The sequence below is a fragment of the Peromyscus leucopus genome, chromosome X, assembly GCF_004664715.2.
Source record: "Peromyscus leucopus breed LL Stock chromosome X, UCI_PerLeu_2.1, whole genome shotgun sequence".
NCBI lineage: Eukaryota > Metazoa > Chordata > Mammalia > Rodentia > Cricetidae > Peromyscus > Peromyscus leucopus.
In genome coordinates this window covers 58,581,009-58,593,041 of record NC_051083.1, presented here as the reverse complement: position 1 = coordinate 58,593,041, position 12,033 = coordinate 58,581,009, and the positions used below count along the sequence as shown (strand labels likewise).

At 50.5% G+C, this 12,033-nt stretch overlaps 1 protein-coding gene and 1 long non-coding RNA gene across 8 annotated transcripts in view; one reads left to right on the top strand and one right to left on the bottom strand.

Moving 5' to 3' along the window:
* The window catches only part of Stard8 (StAR related lipid transfer domain containing 8), a 78,966-nt gene that overhangs the window by 23,841 nt on the left and 43,092 nt on the right, over positions 1-12,033 (bottom strand). Inside the window, exon 1 of one of the 7 annotated variants that reach the window (XM_028883895.2) lies at positions 10,513-10,692. The exons of 1 other annotated variant lie outside the window; for it this stretch is intronic. The gene's annotated coding sequence lies outside the window, so the exon portion shown is untranslated. Of the gene's footprint in view, positions 1-9,681; positions 9,868-10,050; positions 10,214-10,512; positions 10,693-12,033 lie in introns of those variants that run through there. 5 more of the 7 variants (XM_028883899.1, XM_028883898.2, XM_028883896.2 and 2 more) reach the window with 5 other exon arrangements.
* Positions 6,376-7,953, top strand: LOC119086714. Its single transcript, XR_005090056.1, has 3 exons — positions 6,376-6,442; positions 7,352-7,419; positions 7,725-7,953. It is a non-coding gene; the product is annotated as an uncharacterized LOC119086714 (long non-coding RNA).

Genomic DNA, 12,033 nt, shown 5'->3' with positions numbered 1-12,033 from the left:
ATTGTGGAGGAAGATGCATTTGGCGTTAGGTACTCCAAAAGGGAATGGGAGGGCAGAGCTCTGCTGACATTCTTGCTTCAGAAGCCACCCAACACCTTGTCCTCCTGTTTCCTCCTACATATTGATTGAGTCATCAGCTCCTAACACCTTCTCCCACTAAACGGTCAGGTTTCCCATACACAACTATGTTCCGGAATCGCACGCCTAGAGCAATTCAGCCCTCTCTCTTGGTTTCTAGTTTCCACTCACTCCTGTCCACAGGTTAGCCCACTGGCTTCTCCTCCCAAAGACTCCAGCCCTAACCCCGTCACTCTCCTATTCTGCAGCCTAATCGGCTGCTCATTGTCCAAAACCTGGGGCAGAAACTGGCCTACTCTAAACAGACACCCAAGGTTCAGCCTAGAGCGAGCATTCCAGCCCGTGAAGCCTCCCCGACGCTCAGCCTTCAGGAGCAGGTGAAGCTGTTTTTCCCCATTTGACCGGTAGCTCCGTTTCACTGGGTTCTATTTGTCTGGGTGCTCCCGGTGCAGTGTGATAAGGGATACTGAATGTTCTGGCAACGCCCAGACAGGAAGCTCTGCTTCCCGACTTCCCAGTGTCCTCGCTTCTGGCTCGAGCTTCTGTTATCCCCCACAGTGTGCTACAGAACTGAGCATCTACCTGAAGCTCACAGCTGCTGGCCTTTAGGCAGCTCTGCTGGGCAGAACGACACGCCCCAGGGCAGAAAGCAAAGAATCAGGAACATCCAGGGAGGAGAACAGAAAATGAACTGCTGCCTAAGGGTGGAGGCATTCTCCCTGGGGGGGGCGGGGGGGGGCGGGGAGCTATTAGCTCTTTCCACTCAGCTTAAGTGTGGGCAATGACGGTCACCTGAGTCGCCTTGTGCACTCATTACCTCCTACTTCCCTCTCCTCTTTTGACCCGGTGCCGCCACCTCTTCATCCTACTCCCCGTGCCTATTTCCCTTTCCTTTTTCTGAAGGCCAAATATAAACTCCTGGGCAGGAAATGCCTTAAAGTAGCCTGGCCCCACCCTGGGATCCAGAAAAAAAAAATTGTCTCTGACAGAAAGGATATGGGCCTGAGAGAAGTGGCCTCTTCAAGAAGCAAGCAGACACAACTCCTCCTCCCTTCAGCCCCGCAGCCAGTCAGAGAGAGGAGGGCTGTGGTGTGCCCACGGCTAGGGTATGACCGACCGACAAGGGGAGTGTGCTTGGGCCGGGGAAGAACCAGAGGCAAGAGGACTCCAAATGGTGCCCTACCAGTTGGGTGAGACCCGCGGGACCAGCCTTGTGGGGGAAGGTGCGAAGAGCGAGGCTAACAACCTGAAGATACAGCTTTCCGCCCTGCTTTTGCTCCTTGTTAATGGACTGTGCTCATTAATGGCAATCGGCATGATACCAAATTTAACTCTTCACAACAGTGAATAACAGACAGTTTTTGTTACTGAAGAGTTACTGTGTTTCCGGCCGAGGACCGCACAGACGGTATTCCTCAGGTTTCGTGATCTCCCCGTAGCTCAGTGTCCTTATCTCTAAAATAGGGATGTAATCACAGAACCCACTTGTTTTTGCAAAGATCGAATGAGATGACAGCCCATTTGTCCTGTGTGTGGTGGAGGTTATGTGCCTGGATATTTGGGATGCTCAAAACAGGGCTAGCCACTGGTCTTCCACTGATCTCACCGGCCCCAACTTGTGTACCCCCACCCCACATGTGCCCAGGACGAACACTTAGTAGTTCCCATCCATGGGAAAAGGCACTAGATCACCTCACATTCCATTTGGTGGTCCCAGCAACCCTGTCCAAAACAAGGAACGACTCCTGCAATGCATAAAGCTGAGACTGTGAAAGGTCAGGAGGGGTCTTCTACTGTACTCCGGCTTCTTTTTCTTCTTCTTCCACTGTTTCTCCAGCTGATGGGTTCCATTTCAGCCCCTCTTGGAGTCCTCCTCCAAAGACCATTCCCTATGAAGTGTGGATGTATTCAAGTAATGGGCCACGAGCACTTACTTACTATCAGGCCGTATGCCAGACACCAAGGTCTGAAAATACAACAAAAGCCGAGCTCTCCCAGTGTATTTGGCCAGAGATGTTGTCCGGCCCATCCTACTCAGGAAAGCAGAGACTAAGACAAACTGTCCTTTGAGGCACCCCTGAAGCTTGTTTTGGAGACAAGATAACAAGGAACAAACTCCAAAGCAGGGGATCTGGCAGCTAGTACAGCCTAAGGAAGGAAGCTTCCAGCCCCCAAAGAGTCGGAGATGGGTACACTTGGTGAGGGTGGGGAAGCTAGATGTTCTGGACAACTCCCCCACCCACATAATCCCTGTACAAGCATAGGCTATGTGAGCTGGAGGGATCTCACAAGTGTTAATCCGCCCAGTCTTTGCCTGCCCCTACCCACCCACACCTTCCAAATAATGCAACCGGTTGTCAAGACAGCACACTAAAATGTCTCTTCTTCCCCATGACACCCAGCACCCTGCTCCCCACCCTCAGTGTAAGAAGGTGCTAATAAAGCAGACCTAGTGCTGTTGCCAGAACCACCTCCAAATCCCTCCTGCAGGCCCTTCCCAACTCCAACGAGGCTCTATTTTAGAGTATCCCAAGACTTCATGTTTTTCCTTCTGCCTTAGAGACTTAGAGACGGGGGTGGGGAGCAGGGCCAGTAGGCGAGCGATCTGGGGACTGACTGCCCAAAAAGATGAGTTGCTTCTGGATATGATGAGCACTTGGAGGGAGAGGAGAGGCCCAAACCGTTGCCCTTGCCTCCAGGTGAAGCAACTAGAAAGAGTCTGCCTTTAAGGTTACAGGAGGTATGGTCAGAATACCTGGGTCCTCATTTTATCACTCCTCGGCTGTCTGACCTTGGACATGTCTTTTCTTTAATTGCTCCTCACTCTTCTTCTTTATATGTAATAGCTCTCACTGCCTTACAAAATTGTCACAGGAGCTATGTATGGTAAAAATGTGTCAAGGATTTAGGAGAGGCCACTATTGTTGCTATTATTGTCATTACCACAATCTGTTGCAGTGTCACAAATGCCACCAAAGATGGTCAAAAGAAGGAGCCCTATAGGAACTACAAGAGAGATTTCCTAGATGTGATAGAATCTGATGTCACAGGAAGTCCAGACCCAATGTACAGAGGTGGTATGCTGGAGCCGTGCATAACCCCAGGTCAGTAAAAAACAGCAAAGCAACAGGGTGGCACCAAGTACTACTTAGAGACAAAGATGTTATTTGGAGTACAACCTTGGGAGGTAGGTACATGTTTCCTCATCATTGGCAAATGCAGGCTCAGAGACGTGAAACCACCCAAGGCCTTGAACAAGACTATCAGAACAAGACTATCAAAACAGAGCTCATGTTCTTCCCAACACCCTCTTACTCTGGACATCTTGTATACAGAGCTCTGCTCTACTCTGGGCCTTTTCCCACATCCCACTCTTTTGTTTCCTTTCTTTGTTTCTAACAGGGTCCTATATATCGCAAGCTGGCATCAGATTTGCTATGTAACATCAACCTCTGATCCTCCTGCTCTACATCCCAAGTGCTAGGATCAGGTATGTATGCATCACCACATCTGGTTTATGTAGTGCAGGGAGTTGTACACAGGACCTCGCGCATGCTAGGCGAGTATATTCTCAGCTGAGCCATATCCTCAGCCTCTCTATTTTTTGTCCATTGAGAAAGTCCTGATGGGGTCCAGGCTGATTGCGCCAGTTGTTTAGAGCCAAGCCCTTCCTACAACATCCCTGCCCCTGCCCAGCCTGATTTGAACTCAGCCTGCAGCAAAATGGTGGGTTACAAGTACATACTTCAGACAGGCCAGTCTTTGGCCGGTCCAGATAAAGGACAGGAAATCCCAGGCCACCTCCCCTGGAGGTTGCTCCTTCTGCCCCAGGAACAGAGTTGCAGCCTAGGCAGAGGTTCCTCTGTGGTGAGGAAGCTGCCGAGTCAGCCGAGTCAGCCTCAGCTGCCTTGAGTGCCGGGTGTGGTTTGAGGAGAACACCACGGGCTGTGTGTCGAGACCTGAGTTCCAAATCGTGCTACATTAGAAACTGTTCTTTCCCCCTCCGGAGCCTCAGAAGGGTTTGCCAAAGATCACACTGAAGGCATCAGGGCAGCGACTTTGCCGGGCTGTTCTGAGAACACAGAGGGCCCATGAAGCGAGAGGGTCCGGGAAACTGAAGAAACGGGGCTGGTTGCTGTCGTCATCGCTTGCTACAGGAAGGAATGACTGAGTTGGTATTTCTCCCTGCCTGATTCACTCTTCTAGTCCCCACTGTAGGCAGGGCTCACACCCATTTCTGGCTTCCGCACTCCCTAAAGTAGCCCCTCTCCTCCCTGCCTGCAAAGGGCAAATGGCAGAAAAGCACGGTGTTCGAAGCCCCCCACCCCGGCTACATCCTCATCAGCACATTTAGCTGGATATCTACTCTCCGCAACCTTGTCACTGTCGAGGAAGGGGACAGACACCAAGAGAAAGGCCTTGCTTTCCGAGGGGTCCCCACTTTCGCAGACTGGACCTGAACAACAAAGCACCTGGAAAGGGTTGTACAAGGTGTCTCAGCGCCAGATTCTGGGGCCTTAGTATCTGCCTGGTGGCTCATTGGAGAGGGGTTATTAAAACGGTCATCCTGAGAGGTTCAGAGTAAAAATAAACGGAGGAGAACTGGGCATCCCCCACTGCTAAAAGGGCTACCAATAGCAGCATAGAGAGGAAACAAGGAGGAGGCTGACCCAGGCCCAAAAAGAATATTTGCAGGAGCTGAGATGTTTAGGCTGGAAAAAAAAAAAAACAGGGAGATCTGTGCTCAGTCTTCAGACTGCGGAAGGCCGAGGGAAAAGGAGGCTCTAGGTAGTTCCAAGGGGCAGAAGCGGGCCTCAGAGTTAAAAGCCTCGGAGAGATATCATTTAGTTCAACAGAAGACAAAACGTGCAGTCATCTTACTGATGGGAAGCAACAGCTTCCATTGCTCCAGGGGGTTGAAGCCAGGTGAATAGTAACTAGACAAGCACAAGGCGGAGAGAGGACGTTCAGAAGGTGCGGGCCTTGTGCCCTCTAAAGGCCCTTCTTCCTTGGACTCTGTTTGCATACCTACCTCTAGGGGAGATTGTGAGGAAGAAAAAAAAAAGGTGAGGACAACAGGCCAAGCCCTCCCCGATTCCCACAGTCCTGAGATCTCAGGAACACCTTGGGCTCATATGCCCCGGAGGGAAAAGTCACTCATTAACTTGTGACTGAATGGGTCAGAGGGAGACCTCCTAGGACAGATGCAAACATGAGGAGGAGCTAGGGAGCAGACTCCAGCTGTGGCAGTGGTGAAGTCAGACATCCCAGCCTTACCCAGGTCATGGAGATTCAGTGGCTGGGCCTGGGAGAATTTGTAGCCAGACCTCTATCACCCTGTGGATAAGCAAAAGGTGTTAAGTGGAAACACATGCTTGCACAGCTGGAAGGGAGCTGGGAAACCCTGAGTCCCACCCAATTTACAGATGTAGAAATTGAGGCCCAGGGGTAACACATGTGCTTTCCTAAAGTCACTCAGAGACAGAAACAGAGGTCAAGTGCCTGACTCTATTAGACATACAGGGTTCATTAAATGTTGGTTCCTCTGTTCCGTCTGAAACTATAGAAAAGTTATTGTGTCCTAGAACTTTCTAAATTGTGTCTGGGTTCTGGCCTGGCTCTTTCCACCTCCCACTGCCTGTGTAGATACAGACTCTTGGTGAAAGACTTTTTCTTCCACCAGAGGCTCTCAGCCTCTCTCTCAGCTGACTGGATCCAGACCCCTCTCCCCAATCCCCATCTCAGCAGCATTTGGGATTGGACATTGGGCCTCGCACATGCTAGGTAGGTATGAGAGCTGAGCTACCTCTCTCTCTCTCTCTCTCATTTTGAAGCAAGGTCTTGCTAGGTTGTCCAGATGGCTTTTGGACTTACTCTGTAGTCCAGACAGGCCTTCAACGTATTATCCTTCTGCCACGACTTCCTGAGTAGCTAGGATTACAAGCTTGTGCTACCAGGTTAATTTCTTGTTCTTTTAGGCTCCTGGAAATACCTCAATCCCTTCCCGACTCTAACGCCTACACAAAACGCAATGACATCTAATACGAGTATATGTACTTCAAACAATAGGAATAACTACTCTGTCCAAACATAGGACAGAGGGGCAGAATTTTAATCGGCGCCACGAGTTTTTATGACTGAATACTTGTCAGTATCCCTCTGGGAGGAGATGGAGTTTAGGATGGGGTCCCTTTAAGGCTTGGAGTGGACAAGGAGTTAGTTAATGGCCATCCTGTAGAGGTGACTTTCCAAGGTGGTTATTATGTGGCTCAATCATTAACCAAGCAGTGGCAGGACCCCAGGCTTGCTGGAAAGGGGCCACTCCTCTCCCAAGGACAGACCAAGAGCAAGAGGCCGTAGCCAGGTAGGACATGCCTGGGGTCTTTCTCTCCCCGACAAGACAGTCTGCAGTGGAGCAGATGAGGGCAGAGGCCTCACTCTGCCCACATGGGGCTGGAGGAGGGCTGGCCCGGAAATGGAGGAAGTCAGCACACCCTTAATGGGGAAGGAGGGAAAAGAGAGACAGTGAAGGGTTTTTATCATAAATGAAAGAGGAAGCTCCAAGCTGGGCCTCGGTGATTAGATGACAAGCTGGGAAAGACTCTCATCCTGAATGCATCCTGTTTTGCTTCAAATTGGCCTCAGGGTCCCAGAGCTGGGGAGGGGCCTGGATAGCGAGCAGCCTCCTAGGAATTCTCCCAGGCCTGCTGACCTCAAACTCCTGGGTGGCCCCTGAGCACAGGAGGCAAGTGGGAATTAAATCTCTCTTTTGCTACTAGAGGAATAAAGGCACAGAGTTTCTGGAGTTTCTCCAGGAAGCTTCTACAGGTCAGCCTTGGGATCAGGAGCCCCAGAGGCAACTAGCATCTGCTACTGGCAATGTGGCATCTGTAAAAAACGAAGAGCTCCTCTAGCCTTTCTTCTGTAGTTCAGATCAAATGGTACCCACCCGTCAATCACCCTCTCCTCAGTCAAAAGCAGGTCCCCTCTGGCGGGGACTCTAGGACAAAACAATTGGAAATGTGACTACTAGCCAAACTTTTGGTGACATTAAAGGTTTGGTATGATAATGATACTGTAGTTATTTTGTTTCAAGTCCTTACCTTGTAGAAAGATATATTAAATATTTTAGATGAACTGATAACATGTCTAAGATTTGTTTCAAAGGAACAAGACATGGAGTGAAGTAACTACGAGAACGGTCAGTTGAGATCTAATTACACCATTGTTTCTCTTTTAAAAATATGTTTAACGTTCTTCATAATGTCTTTAGCCCCCCGCCCCCAATGAAGAGCACCTCAGGCCACTAAACCCCTAAACTGGATGGCAGATTTCGCAAAGGTAGGTGCTATAACCATGGGTCGTCCATGAGAACTAGTTCCAAGCCTGAGTTTAATGACTAATCGTCTCGAAAGCAGCTTGTAGTTAGTTTACCAAGCACTGAGCAATGAATCCCCTCGTTTAATCAAGTGAACTGGAAAACAGATAGAAACTGAGGGTTGGAGGCATTGGGAAAGCAAGAGACTAGATTTAGACCTCCGTGTGTCTAGCCCTCCGAGTCCTTGTTTTGTGTTCTGTGGCACCTCGGACTGCTAAGGAACTTAACGTTGGGTTCTCAAATCCCTGCATGTGGCTGCGGTAAACAGGAACAGCAACTGCTCAGCATGCAAGCAAGCCCTCAACATGGAGGGCCACACCAGAGGAAACTCAACACACAAACTCAGCACTTCAGACTTGTGACTGTGGCCCACACTGGGAGCCTCTAATCCACTGACACGCTTCTACAAGGACCCATGGACATAAGCACACACACACACAAGCCAAGCCCCCAAGTCACAAATGAAGAACGCATCAATAAACCCTTGATACCAACAACTGCGTGACTAGCACGGTGCTCAAAAATCTCATCTGGGGGTGTGGTGTGGGAGGGAAAATACAAGTCACCAATGGCTAGGGCATATCTCAGGACTGGAGTGATTGCCTAGAATGCACCAGACCCAGGCTCCCAACCCCACACCCCAGCACCAAAAGAAAACAAACCCCCACCTCCAGATCCTCACAGACTTTAAGGCATTGGGGAGCCTGTGCCTCCTGTTCCAAACCCTGAAATCATTGACCCCCTCACCCTGAGCAGCTAAGTGGCTCAAGGACATAAGCCTGATCCTACCCAAATTGGGAGCTCAAAGAAAAAGTTCTCCTTTTTACTTAAGAATAAAGCAACTCCTTCTTTCGCCCAAAGACCCTTTTTTCCATCCTTCCCCAAGACCTTGCCTTTCGAGGGACCCATGTTATCCATGGTTGGAACAAGGAGCTCCAGAAGTTAGCTAACAAAAGGCCAAAAAGCATCTGGGCCTGACACTCCTCCTCCTTCCCTTGTGACTGTCCTGCTGTCTGTCATGTCCCCGCTGCTATCCTTCCTTATACCTGGCTCCAGAGGTCCCGTGCTCCCATTCCCATCTGCAGTCCCCCAAATAGATTTTTTAAATTTCAATATAGATGGACGGCCAGAGATGGTAGAGGGGGTGAATATGAGCAAAGTGCAATAGTAGCATGCAAGTATGGAAATATTATAATGGCACTCATTATTTTGTACATTAAAATTAAAAAAGATAAAAAGACAGAAGGTCCAAGTTTGGGCTCCTTGGTAGCCCTTTCCTTTTCTCCCGTGCTCCAGCTTTGGAAGTATTAAGGTATCATCTTTCCAAGACTCATTGCCTCCGCCTCTGCATCCCCACAAGGTACACGGCTACTTTGCCATCTTTACATCTGCAGATATCATCTCCGGGCCCATCTCTTGGGAAGGCAGGAGGGACCCGCAGATGCTCCTTCGCATTCTTCAAAGAGCTGTTTGCAATGCAGAATGAGAGCAAGCGAGCAAGGGAGAGCAGTCTCTTTTCAGTACGATGTTTCTCAGCCCTAACTCGAGAAGTTCAAGGAGCAGAAATTCTGAGGCCAGAGCCTGGAGAAAAGAGCAGCGCTCTGAAGTACGGGCCAACACCAGATACCCAGTGGAATGGTAGCTACAACTTTAGGGTAAAAACTTTACCTCCACCCCTCCCCAACAAGCATCATTCATCCCGTTCCTCTCTTCCCACTGCACCACTCACCCAGACACCACCCGAAGTCTTCTCTATGCCTTGGACTGCCCACCTCCAGTCCCCAGAAAATAAATGTCCCCCTTTCAATCCAGGAAGGAGAAAGCAAGAGAAAACCCAGACAGCAAGGATACGGATGGCGCAGGCAGGGACTGCAACCCTTAGAGTGGGTGTGGGCGCTGGTAGCGCAGCCCGAGTCAGGGTTTGAAAATAGCCCTGGGTGATTCATTACTCTCTCCTCCCAGGATTACTGGGTGCTCTGAGTGAGACCCAAGCAAACTAGGACACTAGTACTTTGGCTGAACGTCATGTCTAAGTACAATTTCTGGGGTCCCCAGAGTGAGAAACAGTGTCTGGAAGAAAAGTTCCATCCCTCCTCACATTCAATTTGATAGCTGTCTCCCCTACATTAGTTTTCCAGCTAGTCTAGCTGCATGATCATCATAAGACTCACCAACTGCCCAGCTCCAGTCGCCCCAAGTGTCTCGGAGACCATCTCTTTACTTACCAGTTAGAAGACTGGGCCCAGGAATTAAGTTAGTCAATGTCAGAGCAGAAGAGATCGGGCCCTTCTGATACTGAAATCTAGCTGCCAATTGAGGTACTGTTGAAAACACTTGACACTCACGAAAGCATGACTCGCTAAGGTCACATGAACTGGCGGAACCCCGGTTTCCTGCGTGGTAATTCAGTGCTGAACTTGAGTAAGTATTGGAAGAGACACGGAGAGAATCTTAGACTACCCAAGTTAGAGCTCCCCCAAACTTCCATGTAATAGCTTTTCATCTGAGCTTTTCTAATCTAAACTTATGTGGGACTTCATAGCAAACTAAGTCCCAGAAAGATGAGCCTTATTCAATAATATTTATTAACTTACTCAACGCCGCTACTTCGAACACAGCACACTTCCAGGCGTTGTCCAGGTGGGAAAGGCAATGAGGCAGGGGCTGATGGGAAAGTCCAAGTGGCCGAAGCCTTCCTGGAAATGCCCCCCGAATTAGGAGGGCAAAGTGGGCAAGTCCCCCACTGAGTCCCCAGGAAGGCCACGGCGCCAGTCAGACCCGGGGTCCTCAGGCCGCCAGACAGGCCCATTTGCGGGGCTCCTATGGGAGAGTGCAGCCGGCGCGCTCAAGAGTCCCCAGTTTCTGTAACTCTGAGCCCCAGCCCCTGAGCAACCGCAGCGCGGCTACTTTCCTTCCTGCCTCCCGTGTCCTCAGCCCAGCCGAACTGCCTGCCATGAGACCGGCCCGGGCCAGAGAGCCAAGGAGGCTAGGCGGGCCACCGGAGCCCATGGCCCCCGTCTGTCTGAGTGTCCCCCTGACGTCGCCCCAACTCTTACTTGGCAGCTGCGTCCACACAGAGGCAAAGGGACGGGAGGCGAGAGCGGACAGGACTGCTCGATGAGGACGACACGCGTGAAACCAGGGGTAACGGTGCCGGCCAGAACAGCAGCTGCGGCAGCTGCTTAGCCGTTGTCAACCGGTCTGGTCTCCGCTCGCTGCGCAGGTGGGGAGGGAGGGAGCGTCTGCGAGGAGACTGCAAAGGGGCTCCGCCCACCTACCGGTCCCTAGACCAATGAGGGCTCAGTCCTCCCCCCCCCACTAGTCTCCCCAGAAAGCAGCCCAAATAGGGTGGGCGGGGCTCTGCCAGCCAGCTCCTCTAATGCCCCAAGCCCCTGCCTTTCCCTCCGGTCACGCTGCTGGAGCCTGGAGGCACAAGCCCAGGGTCCCAGCCAGAGCTTGAAGGAGCAGAGCTTGAAGGAGCGAGTTGGCCAGGCACACAGACTTATATTTATTGAGTTGTGAATGTGTCTGGCACTTGCAGAAAGACTTCAAACATAAATGCCATGTGCACGAGAGGTTTTAAGTGACGTGGCCAGGATAATTTATAGTAAGTCCAGAAGACTGCCTCAGTGAGAGGCACAATTAGTAGAGACAACGCAGTGAGAAGGGAAGAAACCCCAATATGACCGGGAAGTGATCATTCCTACCTTATGCAGGCACCAGGATTCTGCAACCTCCCCAATATCTTCCTCGGCCCCCTGCAAGTCCAAACTTTACTTCCATATAGAAACACATGCGGAACTTAGGGCACCAAAGTTAATTATGGCAGGAGAGAGCTTTCCAGGGGTGCCGGAACCAAATACCCCCAGAAAGCTTGTTCAAATTCAGTAAGAAACAGTTTAAGAATTGGTTTCTTCCTTGCCTTGCCTGTGAAGTTTCCAACAGAAGTTGACAACCTTAATTTTACTGTGGAATTGAGGATTCCTATTTAGCCGGGGCTGGGAGTACCCAAGCTCTCAGGGAACGGCAACTATGTTTACAATGACAGAAACTAAAGAGAGGCGACTTATTCTGGGCGACTCAGCAAATCCATGGCAAGCCAATACTTGCACACTGGTATTTTCTCCATACCTGATAAATGAGCGGAATGGAGCTAAGGTCATTAGACTACAGGAACTGCATCCATCTCACTGGATTGCTGGCATATCCAACAGAGCAGTTTGCTCAAGGTCATTTTAGGCAATGACTGAAGCAGGCACCCTGCCTTCAGTCTACTAGGCCAAACAAATTTCCCCACCTTCCTTTTGGCTAGCCCTCATGAGAACCGAAGGAGTCACAATGAAGCAAGGCACCCCCCGGTGTGTGCTCTCCCCCAGTGTGTGCTTTCTGCTCTTCTCAACAGAAGGGCTGCAACTGGCATCTTGTGACAATTTTTTCCAAGTGACCCATGGCCCCACAGATCTTAAATGTGGTTGCAGCCTATCCACCTGAACTCACTCCCCAAGCCAAAATCCTATTAGGAGGCTAGAATCCTTCTGATGGCAGGGCTGTATATAATATTGTAAGCATGCTTCAGG